The 18,218-nt window shown below is 37.9% G+C and overlaps 1 long non-coding RNA gene across 2 annotated transcripts; it reads right to left on the reverse strand.

The window, feature by feature from the left end:
- Window positions 1–8,268: 8,268 nt before the first annotated feature.
- Window positions 8,269–16,278, reverse strand: LOC123632244. 2 transcript variants are annotated; one of them, XR_006733309.1, is made up of 3 exons: window positions 15,999–16,278; window positions 8,716–8,806; window positions 8,269–8,339 (listed from the first exon to the last, which is right to left on the reverse strand). It is a non-coding gene; the product is annotated as an uncharacterized LOC123632244 (long non-coding RNA). The 2 variants fall into 2 exon arrangements; XR_006733310.1 differs by lacking the exon at window positions 15,999–16,278 and adding an exon at window positions 13,567–13,590.
- Between the last annotated feature and the right edge of the window lie 1,940 nt (window positions 16,279–18,218).

Below are 18,218 nucleotides of genomic sequence, written 5' to 3' on the forward strand. Positions count from 1 at the left end.
TATTGATCTTTTCTATTTTTCTAGTCTCCATTTATTTCTGCTCTGATCTTTATTATTTCCTTCCTTCTACTGACTTTGGGGTTAATGTGTTCTTCCTTTTCTAGTTCCTTGATGTGTAGCTTTAAGACATTTATTGCAGATCTTCCTTCTTTTTTAATGTAGGTATTTATTGCTATAAACTTCACTCTTAGAACTGCTATTGCTGCATCTCTTCAGTTTTGGTATGTTGCTTCCATTTTCTATTTGTCTCAAGACATTTTTAAATTTCCCTTTTACTTTCTTCTTTGACCCATTGGCTGTTTAATTTCCATGTACAGTTGTCCCTCAGCATCCATTCTGGACTTGTTGCAGGACCCCCTGCAGATACCAAAATCCAAGGATGCTCAAGCCTCTGATATAAAGTGCTGTAGTATTTGCATATAACCTATGCACTCCTCCTGTATATTTTAAATCATCTTCAGATCAGTTATAATACCCAATACAACATAAATACTATGTAAATAATTGTTATACTATATTTTTATTTATAGTATTTTTATTATTATATTGTTATTTTATATTGGTCTTGTCAAATATTTTTGATCTGTAGTTTGTTGAATCTGCTTGGTGCGGAACCCCAGGATATGGAGGGCCCACTGTATTTGTGAACTCTCTAAAATTCTTCCTTTCATTGCTTTATAGTTTCATTCCATTCTGGCCAGAAAAGATAACTGATATGATTTCAATTTTCTCAAATTTGTCAAGACTTGTTCTGTGGCCTAACATATGATCTATCCTGGAGAATGCTCCATGTGCATTTGAGAATTTGTAATCTGCTGCTGTTGGATGGAATGTTCTGTATGTGTCTGTAAGGTCCATTGTGGTTACCACTGTTTTAATTAGCAGCTTTACGTCTATGTTCTTTTCTCTGTTCTGCACTATCCTGATCCAGTTTTGAAGTCAGCTTATACTAACCCCATTTCAAAAAACCAAGAGATATTTTTCTGTTTTCTGAAACAACCCAAGAAGATTGTTAAACCTCATATAGAAACTTTCTGGGCCTAGGGCTTATAATTAAGAATCTGTGAGAAATTTTCCTTCTACTTTGATTTCTTTAATGCTTATTAATGTACTCAAGTTTTTTTATTTCTTCTAGTGTCATTTTTGGCATTTTATAGTTACATAATTTTAAAAATGTGTTAGCATATAATCATTTTCTATTTTATTTCAGAATATTACAGGAGTGCTAATGTTTTGGTTACATGGATTGCTTTTGTACTTCTTGAGTCAAAGTGTGCCCATCACCCAGGTAGTGTGCATTGTACCTATTAGGTGTGATTTCACCCATCCCTACTTCCCCCATCCCACCTGTTAGCCTATAATCTTATAAAGTCTTTTATTTATATTTTACCTGTAGTTATTTATTTTATATTTAACAGCATCTCCTCTCTCTCTCCTCTCTCTCTTTCTCTTGTCCAATCACTCTCACCAATGCTTTGCATATCTTATAATCTTTTGATTACATAACTCTGTTTACTGACAGTTTTGTTCTCTATATCCTTGATATTTACATGTATCTTTAGTATATTAATATTTTTCTCTGTTTACCTTTTAAGACACATAGAAAGCATAAAGGATAATCACATGAACATGTTTATATCACTGCCCAGTTAAGAAAGTAAACTTCACTAATAGAATTCAGATCCCTATCTATCTGCTCTTCCTCAAAGAAATTTCCTAGGCACCGCCACAAGAGCTAGGTATAGAATTTCATGTGCACCATTCCCTTAAATTCCTTTACACTGTTACTATATACGTAGATATCCCTAAGCAATGTACAGTGCTGTTTTGCCTATTGCTATAGTTTGTATAAATGGCATAATATATATGTATGCATGTATGCCTGTTTGCTCAACGTATGTCTGCGAAATTCATCCATGTTCCCTGAAATCACCTCCCAAATACTGGAGCCACTGGATTCTTTGCCTCAGTATCCACTGCTAGGAGAAACCAAACTAGGACACTTTCCATTACCAGTGTATTGAGAGATTTTTTACACTGTTAATCATAAAAAAGTGTTTAGTATTTTAATATTTCTGCTTCCTGTAAGGAATTAAACTATGAGATTCTTTCATTTTCAATAATCCTTTTATTCCTGAGAAAACTCACTTTAAACTTGACCTAATTTTTTATTTAGTTTGATAATATTTTGTTTAACATTTTATATCTATGATTATAAATGAGATTAGCCCATAATTTTAATTTATAATTTTTCCTTATCTGATCTGGGTAGCAAGGTTATACTAACTTCATAAAAAACAATTGGGGGTTGTTCCTCTTTTGGATTCTCCAGAAAAAATTGGGATGAAATGAAATTATATGTTTGTTGACTCTTTGATTTAAATTATCTTTGAAACCATGTGAAACTGGCTTTTTTGTGAGTAAATTTCTAATTTTGATTAAATTTATATAATGAAGAGAAGAAAATTCAGGTATTTTGTTTCTCCTTGAATCAGTTGTTAAATTGTAGCTTTCCTAAGAAATTTTCATTTTATCCAAGTTTTCGTGTATTCATGAAAAGTTTATTTCATAGTTTTCTCTCATCTTTTTAGTCTCAGCAGTGTCTATAGTTGTCTTATTTTTCATTTCTAATATTGTTTATTTGTGCTGTTTCATATTTTCAGAGCACTCAGAAATGTCTTTTATTAGTTTTTTTTCAAAAAATGAACTTTTGCCTTCGTTGATTCTCTCTACTGTATATTTGTTTTCCATTTGATTAATTTCCCCTCTTATCTTTATAGTTTCCTTCCTTCTACTTTCTTTGTGTTTATTTTGTTGTTCTTCTAACTTCTTAAGTTGCTTAGCTCATTTATTTGAAGCTTTCTTCTTTTCTAACATAAGCATTTAGAGCTATAAATTCACCATAAAGTATGCTTCAGTTGTATCTCACAATTTGGACATATTATTCATCTTTAGCCATGAGTTATTTAGAAAGACTTTTTAAAATTAATTTTCTAAAGTATGGATTTTTTCCACATATCTATTTATTATTGATTTCTAACTTATTGAAAAATTGTCCAGATGATAAAAATTCTATGAAATTGTGGCTTAGGTTGGGGTTGATTTTGACAGCTGTTTTTGTGTGATGGAGAATAAAGTTTATTCTTTCACTGGGGGCTATTTGTCTCTCATCTCAAGCTTGTTAATGATGTTATACAAAATTTTCATACGCTTATAAAAATTTTTGTTGCTTGATTCATCACTTACTCAGAGAAATATATAAGTTCTTACACTGTTATTTCAGATTTGTCTTTTATGGCCTTATACATTTTGAGGCTATGCTACAAAGTTGATAGATTATAATTAAATGTTTATCATCATATAGCAATCCTCTTTATGATCAATGAAACTTTTTGCCTCAAAAACTATTTTGACTGGCATATGTATCTATATATCCATCATGACTTTGGTGGATTTGGACATAGTATATCTTTTCCCCTTCCTTTACTTTTGATCTTTCTGTGTATTAATATTTTAGATGCTTCTTTTCATCCCATTTAACAATCTATGGTTTTCAACTGTCAAGTCTATTGAATTTATGGTAATTACTATTACTGAAAGATCTGGATTTATTTCTATAATTTTGTTTTGTGCTACACCTCCTGATTTTGCAATTCTTTTCTTTTTTCCTCTTTTTGTTTTCTTTGGGTCTAAGTTTTGTCTTTTTACTCCAATGCTCCCAAACAATGTATCTAGGTATTGATTTTTTTAATGTATCCTGTTGGGGATGTCCTGATGAACCACATCTTTCATTGATTCAGAAAGTTCACATTGAACATTGCCATTCCATCGTTCTCTCTATTTCTGGAATTCTAATGAGACATCTGTTAGAACTTGCCCTTCTATGATCCAAGAATGTTAACCAACTTTCCAGTTTTCCCAGCATGATTTATTAAAGAGACTGTCTTTTCCCCCATTGTATGTTCTTGGTGCCTTTGTCAAAAACGAATTGGCTGTATGTGTGTGGAGTTATTTCTCAGTTCTCTATTCTGTTCTATTGGTCTAATTGTTTTTATGCCAGTAGTATGGTGGTTGGGTGCTACACTATAGCTTTGTAGTATAATTTGAGATCATGTAGGGTGATGCCTTCACCTTATTTCGGTAAGGATTGCTTTAGCTATTTGGGGTATTTTGTGATTCCATATGAATTTTAGGATTTTTTTTTCTGTTTCTGTGAAGAATGTCATTGGTGTTTTGATAAGAATTGCACTGAATCTGTAGATCACCTTGGGTAGTATGGACATTTTTACCAATATTAATTTTTCCAATTCATGAGCATGGGATTGTTTCCATTTTCTACATGTCCTCTTCAATTTCTTCCATCAGTGTTTTATAGTTTTCCTTGGAGAGACCCTTCACTTATTTTATTAAATTTATTCCTAGGCATTTTTGTAGCTATTTTAAGTTAGATTGTTTTCTTGATTTCTTTTTCAAATTGATCGCTGTCAGTGCACAGAAATGCTACTGACTGTCTTACGTTGATTTTGTATCCTGCAAGTTTACTAAATTCATTTACCAGTTCTAAGAGTTTTTTGGTGGAGTCTTTAGGTTTTTCTGAATATAAGATCATGTCATCTGCAAACAAGAATAATTTTACTTCTTCCTTTCCAATTTGGATGCCTTTTGTTTCTTTCTTTTGGCTAATTGCTCTGGGTAGGACTTCCAGTGCTATGTTGAATAAAAGGGGTGCAAGTGGGCATCCTTGTCTTGTTCCACATCTCAGAAGAAAGGTTTTCAATTTTTCCCTGTTAAATATGAGATTAACTGTGGAGTTATAATATATGACCTTTATATTGAGGTATGTTCCTAACAGAATCAAGGACAAACACATATTATCATTTCAAGATATACTGAAAAAACATTCAGTAAAATTCAGGAAAGTCTATTTTTCCCACCATTTTATCCTCCGGTTCTTGCATAAAAAATCTCATCATATACATTCTATCCTCTGATGAGTTACTACTACTGACTTCTTAAAATTAGACCTTATGAAGTACAAGGGCAAAGAACATAAGGGAAGAACCTCACTTACCCCTAGAGTATGTTGTTCAGATCAAGAAGGATTGCTCCAGTGCATGGCTGGGAAAGTCTGAGACACTCCATTTTAAAACCAACACTAATGTCCAATTTTGTTGTTTCTCTAGGAAAACTCCCAGCTGTAACTTTGACCTGAGGTTGGCCGCAGAATAGCTAAGTAGACCTTAAACTTTCCTGATAGCCCCTCTGACTTCTTCTGAACACTCCAAATATTTCCCAAGTTTTTCAGCCTAGTATCTCCCTATTCCTTGGCCCTGCACCATTCTGCTGGAGTTATGCAATGGGAAGTCTGAAGTCGGGGTGGGAAAGAGGTAAGCAATACCAAGAAAGTGGTGTCCCAGATGCCAAGAAAAGAAAATGCTTTAAGGAGAGTGTACTGCAAATATAACAGTGAATAGACATTTTATTGAAAGAGACAAAAATAAATCACCAAAATTAAATAAATAACAAGGTCAAATGGTGATAAGGGCTATGAAGAAAATAAAACAGGGATGGGGAGAGAGGACAACTAGAGAGGAAGATGGTGATATTTTCAATCAGGCAGTCAGGGAATCCCTCCTTGAAGAGGTGATAATGAGCAGAGACCCAAGTCCTGGGAAGCAGTGAGAGACAAGCTTCCACACTGACTGGGGAGCTGTGGAAAGGTGCTACGGCAGGAAGAAATCCGGATGGTTTGAAGAATGTCAAGAAGGCAAGTATGACTCAAGTGGAGGGAGTCACAGAGATAGTGGTAGGAGAGTTTTGCAATACCAGATAATGTAGAATAATGGGTTTTATTCCAAATGCAATGGGAACCAATGAGGAATTGATAGGGACAGCACAGAGGAAGCATGAAGCTCACTTAAGAGGCTGTGGTGGGAGTCCAGACCTGGTATGACAGGCAATTGTTCCAGAAAGGGTGGGAGCAGTGACAATGGTGGGAACTGGTCAAATGCAAGATATATGGGGAAGACAGATCCAACAGCACTTGCTAATGGATTGGGTATGGAAGGCAGGGGAAGAGAAAAATCCATTACACTTCCTAGAGGATCTGAACAAAATATAATGCTTCTTATTCAGTTGGAGAACCTTGGGATAGGATATGTTTTGGATGAGTTATGTTTTCAGCATGTTAACATTTGACATGCCAATTAGGCATCCAACTGGAAACTGAAAATCATCAGTTACAGAGACGAGTCTGAATCTCAGGAGGGAAGACATGGCAGAATATAAACTTCAGCATATTGAAGGTTGTTTAAAACTATTATGCAGAATAAGGGCAGCTAAGAAAACTGTATAAATGGAAGAAAAAAACAGAGCTGAGGCCTGAAACCCACGGTGTGCCAACATTGAATGGTCACGGTCGGGGCAGAGGAGCAAGTCCAAGGGAAGGAGCAGTCAGTGTGGTAACAAATCCCAAGAGTGTGGTGGTGGCATCTCAGATGCTGAAGGAAGAAAGTGTTCAAGAAGGAAAGAGTGATCCACAGTGCCAAACGTTACTCAGAGCACAGCAAGGAGGCAACAGAGAACTGACCATTTGGCTTGGCAAGTGGGAGACAAGTGGGTCCATGAATAAGAGCAGTTTCCTTGGAGTAGTGTGGGTGAAAGTCTGACTGGAGCAGGTTCAAAATACACAAATCATGCTGGGAATTTTACTCAAGAAGAGCAAAGATATGGGCGAGAGGTGAGTGTGGGGTCATGGGAGGGCTTGTTTTTATTTAAGACAAGAGATTTTATGCATGAAGCCTGATGGGAATAATTTAGTTAGAAAGATAAAATAATGATGCAAGAGAGAGATTATAGTTGTGCAAGAAGGGATGGGACCAGTGTGCTCCTTAGAGGAGAGAAAAATCATCATCTTAAAAGGAGAAAAGTTGATGTACAAACATATGTAAAGCTTGGTCAATTTGCTGATGCAAAGATGGGGCATTCCCTTTTGGATGCTTCTGTTTTCTCAGTGAAATAACAGCAAGGTCACCAGCTGACAGTGAAGGATGGGAAGGTGAGGTTGAAAGTTTGATGACAGAGGAGGTGACATAGATTTGCCTCCTCAGATATGAGGAAAGCAAGCACACCAGTGAAATGGAGTAGAGCTCATTGAGATCACTTTCCCTAATTCTTTCATTGCTCATGGCCAATCCCAGACACAAACTGCTCACTTCTGCAAAAGCATGATTGTTTTAGGAAATCTATAGAATCATCATTCAGAACTGAGATATGCTTTGTGTAAATGGTGATAAGCCTCAATGTACTCATTTGTATCATGTGCATAGAAAACTTGCTTCTTCCTACCTGCTGAACAGACACACTGATGATATGAATAATGAATGTGAACTCCTTTGAGAGGAGAATCATACTCTATATGTCCAAGGTGGAGGTAGAATCAGCCAAATACCCTTTCTGCAGGAGTATCCTCTTTCTGAGTAGAATTGATTAGAGATGTAAAGTGGACAAAAAGTAATCTTCCTTATATTAACATCAGTGTGTTAAATTTTTATTTTTCTTATTTTTCATTTCACATTTATCAGAGAAGTTCCACTGATGAGGCATGTCATGACTCAATTTCCCGCTGTTGACATTAATAAGAGGAAGATGCATTTGAAACAATTTAGGGAACTCCATAAAGAGCAGCTCAGACCCCAGGACTATGATTTGTCAGCCTTCCAGGGCTACTAAAGAATTATAATGCAGCAGTTATTATATTAAATTTAGTTAGAATCAAAGTAAGTTTTTACACATAGAGCCATTCAGCCAAGTAAATCTAAATAACGGGGGACAATATGGTTAATACTTCTTACATTCTTTTACTTGTGCTTAGGTTTGGCAGATTTGAAACAAACCAGTATCCATTATTTCAGTGAAGATATGTGAGAACATAGTCTTTAGAGGAAATGTGCCTGATTTGAATAATAAACAGACATGATCTTCGTCTGTTAGGAAACAAAGTGAGTTCAGGAGCAGCCATGAAGATGGTGGCTAAAGCCAAAGGCCCATGGACACATTCTGAATTGTTTGTAAATATGTTGTTTACTTGTCCGATCCCTCTGTAACTTAGCAGTGTTCTATGAGGAAATGGCCCAAATTCCTAGGAACTATGTTACATATTGACATAGCCCGAAGCTAACAAATCTTACAAGCCCCTTGGCAAACCCTTCATATTTTCCCTTTGGAAATATGATAAACTTGTTTATTCTATTTGTCAGTTTTTCCGTTTCTGAGTTTCTTCATTGAATTTGTTATCTTCTTTGTGTAACCACGCTGTCCCAAGTGTCGTATGGCCACAACTGCAAAGAGAAATTAAGGATATGAGTAATAATAAGGAATAAAAGTTTGTACAGCCCAAGGTTTTGTTAATTATAAACAAGATGGAGAAGTCATTTTAGCTCTAAACCATATTACAGATTACTAAAAATATGTCTTCTGAATTGCCTTTAAGAAATAAAGTGCATTTTCTCTGTTTCCGTGTAACAAGACAGAGTTTTATCCTCTGCATTGAATGCCACATGCTGGTGCTGAGAGGACTGGTATAGCATGTCACCAAGGCTGGAAACCCCTCAGACCCAGTTCTCTTGGCCTCTTAGGTCCCCCGGAGGGAAAATGGCTGTGTAAGCATGCAGCCAGGGCAGGTGATGGTAGCACAGGACAGACTTCTTTTCTTACCCTTACACCTGGAGAAAACACGTGTCAGCTAGCCGTGGTGTGGCAAGTCAGTCATTGCAGGATTTTTCTTCAGTAGGCAATGGAGATATCCCTAGAAAGACCAAAACATCTGTGTTTCAGTGGCAGTCATAGGAATGAGACTACTGAGCTCTCCTGTTCTCTCACTGGGACAACAGTAAATAGGATACGCCTGCTGGACTGTGTAAAAATCTCAGGAAGGATCTTGGAGTAGTCATTGGAAGAAGACCCATAGAAAAAAGATAGGACATTCTCTTACAAGTAGACTGAATGCTCACAGTCATTTAATTTAAATACTATATACTCTAAGGTAAAATAAGAGATATCAGTTATATTTGCTACCCTAAAAATACACGGAAAATAAATTCCTTTAGTATAGGAATTCAGTAAGTATTTGGTAAATAGATTCTGCCTAAATTTTGTAATACATCAAAAAAGAAGTAGCCTGACCTCCTGAATCATGGTATTAAATAGATTTGCATCTTTCCTCTTAAGGAAAAACATAATTCTTTGCACATCATGACCACTCAACTTTTCTGAATTGAATTAAATAATTCTGAGGTTTTAAAGAAATTATTGAAATATGCTGCATGATCCCTGATTAATCATCTCTTCAGTTATAAAACAGTCAGTTATCAGCCGGGCGTGGTGGCTTACACCTGTAATCCTAGCACTCTGGGAGGCCAAGGCGGGTGGATAGCTCGAGGTCAGGAGTTCAAGACCAGCCTCAGCAAGAGCGAGACCCCGTCTCTACTAAAAATAGAAATAAATTATCTGGCCAACTAAAATAAATATATATATATATATAGAAAAAATTAGCCGGGCATGGTGGCGCATGCCTGTAGTCCCAGCTACTCAGGAGGCTGAGGCAGTAGGATCGCTTAAGCCCAGGAGTTTGAGGTTGCTGTGAGCTAGGCTGACGCCACGACACTCACTCTAGCCCGGGCAACACAGCGAGACTCTGTCTCAAAAAATAAATAAATAAATAAAATAAAACAGTCAGTTATCTGGTTTGACAAGGATATTGTTGAATAAGTTTGTAGTCCCTTGAGAAACACTTTTTTGGTGTTAAAATGAAGCTGTACACTTAGAGCCACATACAATTCTGAGTTCAAAATACTTAATGGACTCATTAAGTGTATATATTTTCTCAACTCCAAAAATTAGAAAATCTTTCAATTAAGCTAATAAATTATTTTCAAAAGCTAATAATTAATGTGTGCTCAGCATTTTAGGAAGTGCTTTCACATACATGATCTCATTTGTTATTCACTACAACCTCATGAGTTGGGAATTTCCCTATTTGATAAATACGTTAACAAAGGCTCCAAGAAGATAATTAACTTAGACATTAGTAAGAGGCCAAGATGTGATTCCTTTGTATCCAGATGCCATGCCTTTCTCACGCTAATGCATAGGCTGACATAACTTAATACTGTAAATGTGTGGCAAAATAAAAAGTAGCCTTCTTGGAGTTCCAGGGTTTATCCATTAGTCTAGCCTACCTTGCTTTTAGGTTACACATGAGTCCTTTCTCTACATGACATTTCACAAGTGATCTGCCCTTGCAGTGGATCTGGATCTCCATAGTCAACATCTAATAGGATTACCTCCCCTGCCGTATTTCTCTGGACTCCCTCCCACATGTGTACACCTTGTGGACCTACTCCACTGGTCATAGCTCATTGGCCTAGAGATAAATAGCTCTTCTAAGTTGAGCCCATCAGATTCCTTCTCATAGAATTTTGGAATCAGTACAATGAAGGAAATAATAACTTTCTCCTTCACTTGACCTGAATCATGTACATCCTGAACCATGTGGTGACCAAGTTCCTCCTTCTGGACCAGAGGAAGAAAGAAGCACATACATGAAAAGGAGGAGAAAAGATAAATTCTTGGCCATGAATTTCATGAACTACCCTTATCCTCCTAATAAATACCCATTTTCTGTTTAAACCAGAGCCACTGGAATTTTATTATTTGCAACTAAAATCTCAAATTATATGTCTAATAATCCACTAATCTCATCCAACTCACTTCAACCCCAACCTTTGAGCAGAGCTTCCAAAATTCATTTAGATAGATAACTATAAAACTAGATAGATAACTAGGAAAAATTAAGATACTATAAATATTGAGAATTTTTAAATTGAAAATATTATAGATGAATTTTTTATTAAAGAATTGCCCAAAGAGAGGTCTGGTCTTGCCCTTCGCTACTTGAAGAGAATCTCTAAGCCCTTGGAATGTCATGCCCAATAGAAGTGTCTTTGTTTGCCTGGGGGACTTGAGTCACATTGGATAGTCTAACAATGTGGGTTAGAGTGGGGGGCTGGCCACACCAGATTGTCTTAGGCCATTGATTGAGTTGATAGTAACAGTGTAATTTAGGGTGGGGACTTTGGGTCCTATAGTATCTGCTGACCTCTGGAGAGATGACAGGCAATCAATCACACATACATGATGGAGCCCCAGTTAGAACTCCGAACACCAACATCAGGTGAGCATCCCTGATTGGCTGCACTCCACACATATTGTCACATGTTGATACTGGGGAAGTAACGCTGTCCTGATTCCACTGAGGGGGACAACTGGAAGCTCCATGTTTGGTATGCTCCTGGACTCTCCCTTTGTGTCCCTTCCTTTGGCTGATTTGAATACATACATTTTCCCTGTAATAAACCATAACTGTGAGTATAACAGCTTTTAGTGAGTTCTGTGAGCCCTTCTAGCCAATTATCAAAACTGAAAGTGGTTTTGGGAATCCACTGAATTTGCAGTTGGTGTCAGAAATGAGGGTGGCCTCTGGGACTGTTTCCTCTAACATCCCAGTTGACTTAACTTGCACAGTGGGTGGTCCTATTTTGTTTTTGTATTATTAGACAAGGCAAGTTCCCTTCTACCAGTTCGGTTAAAGACTATAAATAGTCCTCAATTCTACTAGAAGCCCAAAAATCCAAGAATAGTTTGAATTTAATACATGCTTCTATAATTAACTTGGTAACTGTGTTTGTCTTTGACCTCTTGACTGTGATGTTCTTGAGGAGAGAAACTATGTCTTCTTACTCATTATAGCTGCAGTTCCTAGCATAATATAGATTCATGGGTGGCACTTAAATGTCAAGTGGCCTATGGATGGATGGGTGGATGGATGGAAGGAAGGATGGATAAGTGGGTATACAGGTGGATGGTTGGTTTGATTAAAATCACAGGTTTGCAGAGTTACAGTGGGATGTGCAATGGCCTAGTGAAATTCCTATGAGTGAGCATGAGAATGAGAGCCCTTCTCTTTTCCTTCAACCTTCCCTATGTCTGGACAGCTGGGTTTATAGAGGGGCTTACCAGGGAGTGTTAGGGAAACCCTGTCCTATAGGTCTATGCTTCCCCAGGCTCAGAACCTACCTGAATAGTGCGAGGAAAGTGAGAGTTCAAAGCAAAACTACTTAATGGACACCAGCCCCAGGCATGCCCATAAAGAGGTGACGCAGTCCCGGACTTTCAGGCAAGTGCCTACGTCAGCATTGAGAAATATTTGTGTTGATTTTTTTAAAGGCCTGATATTTACCTGTTTTCATTATTACTTCTAGGACCTTCCATTAATTGTGCCTACAACTTGCTCAATATTTTATGTTCTTTCTTACTCCTCATGTCAACCCAATGGAGTCAATATTATTAAGCACTATTTTTTCAGACAAATAAACTGAAGCTCAGAGAGATTACGCTGTATGTACAAGGTCAACAGCTGCAAGTGATATAGCTAGGATGTGGAAATAACTCTACAATCCATGTTATTTCCACTTGCACCGTATCACTGGGTTTCTTTTCTGTCTTCCTTTTCATGTACGTTTAGCATATTTAGCTGCATGTAAGTGATTGTGCTAGAAATTATGAGCAATCATAAAATAAATAAGTTCTTGCCCCAGGGAGCATATGCTCCAACATAGGAGAGGAGGAGGGTGCACAGACGATGTTTCAAAGCAGGCTGTGAAAACAGCTGATCAGCAAGAGAAAGTATCGCAGGGTCCGTAAAGGATCCCTGGTTAATGTGGTCAGGGAATTTTCCTGAAGGGAATGGTATCTAAACTCATGCTTGAGGAAAGGGCAAGGATTTCATGGAAAGAAATGAGGGGTATTTTATACAAAATAAGCAGGATGAGGAGAATCAGTGTGGAACAAAGCATATCAGCCCAGTTTGCATAAGTACACAAGCATACGTTGTGAGCCAGCTCTCTTTCTCTCTATAGCTATGTACTCTTGGGTAAGTCTTTTCACTTCCCTGAGCCCAGATTTTCTCGTATCTAAAGTCATAAAAATAACTCCTAGCTCAGACAGTTGTTGCATGGGTTAAATGAGAAAACAACAAAGTGGTGCAGAATCAATAAATACATGCTGTTTTTTGTTGGTGGTATAGTCATAAGCGTTCTCAACCAGGAGCAGACTCTGCTCCCCTGTCCAAAATTTCTGGACATGTTTGTTGCTGTTATAATGCCCAAGGGTTCTCCTGGCATTTAATGGATAAACTAAGTGTGGCTAAATATTCTGTAATTCTTGGGACATTATGTTTAAACAAATGATGTTCCCTTCCAGAAGGCCAATATTGTTTGCATTGAGAAACCTAGGTAAGAAAAATAGAAGAGATGGCTGGAGAAGTGAGATGAGGCTTAGATTCCAGTACATTTTGAATACAAGGCTACAGAGTTCACTTTGAGCCACTGAGCCTAAGCAGGAAGTAGCAACATCAGTGCCTTCGGAAGACTACTATAACAGGGGCTGGCAGGATAGATTGAAAGTGACGGAGGCTGGTGGGAACATTATACATTGGCAGGTACTCACCATTGCCCAGGAGTGAAGTACAAGAGGCTTGACAAGCGCGTCAGCCACAGGCCTTCCCTCCTCTAGTCCTCAAGTGGCTTGTAATAAATTAGAAAGGAAGCACTTCCTTTGGCATCTTTATGCAAATTACCAAAATTTCCCCTTCTTCCAGGCAGAGACAACACTGTGCCAGGGTGTATGACTTGAATTTTAGCTCCTTTGCCCCTTGAGTTAGATATCTTTTTTAGTGGTTCTGATGGTACAAGAGGGGATGGAAAGGAAGGGTCAGATTCCAGAAGGATCACAGAGGGAGAGGTGCAGAAATGAGGAGTGGAGCTGACTCCTCTGTCTAGAGCCTGGGTAGCAGCCGCTATGTGATACCATTATTAGGAAAAGAGTGGTCAGAAAAATGTTTTGGAGGTGAGATTTTAAGCTCCATTTTAGACGTTCTGGGATTGAGCTGTCTCTGGACACCAAAAGAGAAATGTCTTGCAGGTTATTGATTCCAGAAGAACAAGAAGATTGAGACTGTGGAGGCATATACTGCAGCTAACTGCTGTGACAAACACAAAAATGTCTACCGACTCAAATGCAACAGAAGTTATTTTTGTTATTGGTGTTCATGAAACAGTTCAAGGCCAGTCTTCCTGAGCAGGAAAAGGCTCTCTTCCAAACGATAAATCGGGGATCTAGGAACTTTCTATCTTTTGGCTTTACCTTTTTCCTGGGATCTTTCATTATCATCTGCATTCACCCAGCAAAAGAGAACGGAAGTAGAGGAAGCACAGCCATGTCTTTAAAATTTTGGCCCGGAAATGACACACATATCACTTCTGCTCACATTTCATTAAGGAGTCCCACGGTGACACCTAATTGCAAGGGAGGCTGGGAAATGTATCCTACCATGTGTCCAGGGGAAAAAAAAGACTTGGATTTTTGGTGAACCACCAGCAGTCTCTGCCACAGGGTAAACACAGCCATCCTCTCTTTGAAGTAAAAAGTCTCTGAGGACAGAGAATATGTTGGTCTTCTCCACTTCATCTTCACCACCTTCTATGGTGTCTAGCACCTAACAAGTACGCAACCTTTGTCAAATAAAGGCATAGCTGAAGCTATGAGTATCAAAAAAGTGATCTCAAAAAGAAAAACTATATAAAAGAAAGATGTGAGAGAAAAGGGCAATTCAACAATAAAAATTATTACTTGTTATTGTTATTATCAGTGTTGCTACCTACCATTTGCAAAGTACTTTTTACCTACTCTCCACAACAACTCTGTAAGGTTGTAGACACTTTTTTTCCTTCTTTCCTTTTCTTCTTGCATTTGTAGCTGAGAAATAACGTTGTAGATTTTATTAATCACATTTTAAATATGAGAGAGGCTATGCCTCTAAAATTTACACCACTAAAAAAGTCCAAAGCTAGCATTTAGCCCCAGATCTTCTGACTCCTCACTGCAAAATCTTTCTAGAACACTAACTTCCATTTAGTGGAGGACAGATAAAGAACCTTGATATTGTGTTGCAGCTTAGAAAGAGAGAGAGATCTTTCCAGAACATATCTAATGGCCACAAAGGTAAGTCAGGTGGCTTGGCAGTTTTAGCTTTCTTGGGTTACTTTGGGGAATGAGCAGAGCTGCCTGGGAATCACCAGCCACCCCATATATAATCAGCATTGAATGTCAAACTTTGTTGCTTCATTCAACAAGCCTTCCCAAGAGAGCTCCCAGCTGTTGCTGCCGGCCTGAGCGTGGCCACAATCTTGCCATAACTTTGGCTTTCCTGTTTCTGATTGAAACTTTTACCACATGATGGCCCATTACTTGTTTACCTTCTTCAGCAGCCACCTCTGCTGGTGTCACATAAATGCCACCTGCCCCTCAGCAGTGGGGAAGATGCATGTCTCATCAGCTTAGGCTTTGGCCCATGCTTGCAAGGTTCATTCGGTGAGACCTCTCTACTTCTCTCTCTCTCTCTCTCTCTCCCCACCACGACTATTATCAATTCTTCCTCACTACTTTAATATTTCCCTGTCTGGCCTTCCTTCATCTACACTTATCTCCCTGTCTAATTTATCCTCCATAATACAGCAACAGTGGGTTTTTTAAAATGTCCATATAGTCTTGTCATCTTTTTTCTTAAAATATTTCAAAAAATTACTTCGGCTTAGTATAAAAAATTAAAAAAAAAATTTTTGAGATAAGGTCTCACTTTATCACCCAGGCTGGAATACAGTGGCACGATCATAACTCAGCCTCCCAAGTAGCTCTGACTACAAGCACACGCCACTACTCCCGGCTAATTTTTTTCTATGTTTTGTAGAGACAGGGTCTTGCTATGTTGCCCACGCTGGTCTTGAACTCCTGGCCTCAAGCCATCCTCCTGCCTCGGCCTCCCAAAGTGCTAGGAAAAAGTCAAAATGGTTAACAAGCTTTATATTCAGCAAGATCCAGACCTGGCCAAACTCGAGGGACATGTCCTCCTCCCCTCCTGTGCCCTGGACACACCAGTCTTCCTTCAGGTGCTCACACGTGCTGTGCTTCGTCCCATCCCGGGACCACGGCACATTCTGTCCTGGCTCACTCGGTTCCCGGTGGATTCCTGGTCATGGTTCACATCGCAGAACTTCTTCAGCTTCAGTCAGGTCTCTCAAGCCTTCCTATGTTTTCCCCTCATCGTATGGATCCCAATCTGTGATTATACAGTTGTGAGTGAGTATCGGATTAATGTCTGCTTCCTCCGCTGTTGTATTCCCAGAACTAGCACAGTGTCGCCTGGCACTCAACAAGTATTTGGTGAACAAATAAATGAATGAATTTGCAATCTCAGAAAATAGAACGTGCTTCCTTAAGAGAACATCCACCCCATGTGGAATGCTTGAGAAAGGACTTTCAATTTTGAATGACTTCATAATATTACTTCTTGTTGGCTACTCAAAAACTAATTTTATTTTAAATAAAAAAATACTCTATGGTTGAAAAATCAATAAATTAGTATGAATCACAAGAGGAACAACAAATATTTAACCCTCTTGATATTGGTGAAGTTCTTTTCTGAGTATATAAACTTAAGCTGCTTTCTATTTATTAGCAAAAAGATCATTTAATGTGCTTTCCTGCTCATCTAGATTTACAATATTTAAAAATCTTTGCTCTTCAAGTTTCATTTTTCCTTTAAGGATTTTCAATCCAAAAGTTTAGTAAATGAAGTATATATACAGTTCATGAACATATTTTAAGACTTTTGGGAAACACTCAAAAGTTATTTTGAGGATTAGGAAATAGCTTGTCTGAATATTGCCAAGTGAATTTAGAATAACCTTTTTGTGGGACGCAATGAAAAAGAAAGACCAGAACTTCAACATTCTCAGTTCAAGGTTACAAGGGAATGTGAACAAAAAGTGTTTCTCATCCTGTTAACACTTGGACACACAGAACATAAAAACAGTGTCTTCTTTCCTTTAAAAACATTTTAAACACACACAGGGAAACCTTGACCTTTTTGCATTTTGCTTCTCCAGGAGGGTCTCACGTAGATTTTGACCTTTTTTTCTCCTTCCCCAGTTTTTACTGTGTATTTAATGAGCCTTGGATACCTGTGCACCGCACTATATCCATTTTAAATTAGTTGGCAGTGGGAGAGAAAGAAAGGACCTGCAGATGTTGCCTGTACAATGGGTAACATCGTTGCAACGTCAGGACTTTCCTCCCAGCTGCAAATGGAAAGAGAAAGGAAAATGCTTCGTTTATAACACATGAAATACAAATACTCTTTTTAAAAATAGAGTGGATGGGGGCTGGCAGAGTCAGACCAAACACTTGGTTAGGGCAACAACAGATTCTTAGGCAAGGATGACTCCAGCTCTTAAGAATTAGGATTCTTATTCTAAAAGGTCCATATTTTAAATCAAGTGTTTTGCTTCATAATTAAAAACTCAAAGCCCCAAGTACTATTTTGTTTATATGAAATCTGATAACTAATGTAAAAGTGTTATAAGGATTTAAAATAAGTAGGATTTAAAATAAAATAAAAATGCATTTGAGAACTGACTGCATATATAATAGAAATAATTTATTACACAGTCTGAACCCTAGACCCAAAGAGAATTCAGGTCAAACCAAACAAAGCGTGTCCTGCGCCCCTACTGGGCAAGTGAGTCACTGCACACTCAGTCTGTTGGACCTTGTCCATACCTACCTACATGGGGAAATAAAGATTTGCCAGGGATGGGATCCTAGCATCAGGGTATCTCTTAGAACCACAGTGCCAGCATGGTATAGTGGAACAGGATGGTTGCAGAGAGAAAACCTGAGAGTGAAGAAGAAATCCAAAAATTGTTGCTACATACTTGGTAAAAAGGAATTATCCTATGAAAGCAAAGCCTCCCAGCCTGTGGTAGTCTTGGAGCTGACCAGCCTGTCTACCTCTTCTTTGCCTAAAGCTTAACTTTAGAACACTTAGGTAAACTTCCTCCTGTCATAATACATCTCAGGTTTTAGAAAACAATCTTAGCAAATAATCCAATTCATTGTGACCTGGACCCAGACATGGGGAAAATACATTTATTCAACATGGTACTAGATATTATTGAATTTATTCAATATGATACTGAATAAAAATAAATGGATTTATTCACCATACTATTCAATGTACAAATCAATACATTTATTCCATG

Source organism: Lemur catta, chromosome 2, assembly GCF_020740605.2.
Source record: "Lemur catta isolate mLemCat1 chromosome 2, mLemCat1.pri, whole genome shotgun sequence".
In the NCBI taxonomy this organism is placed as follows: Eukaryota; Metazoa; Chordata; class Mammalia; order Primates; family Lemuridae; genus Lemur; species Lemur catta.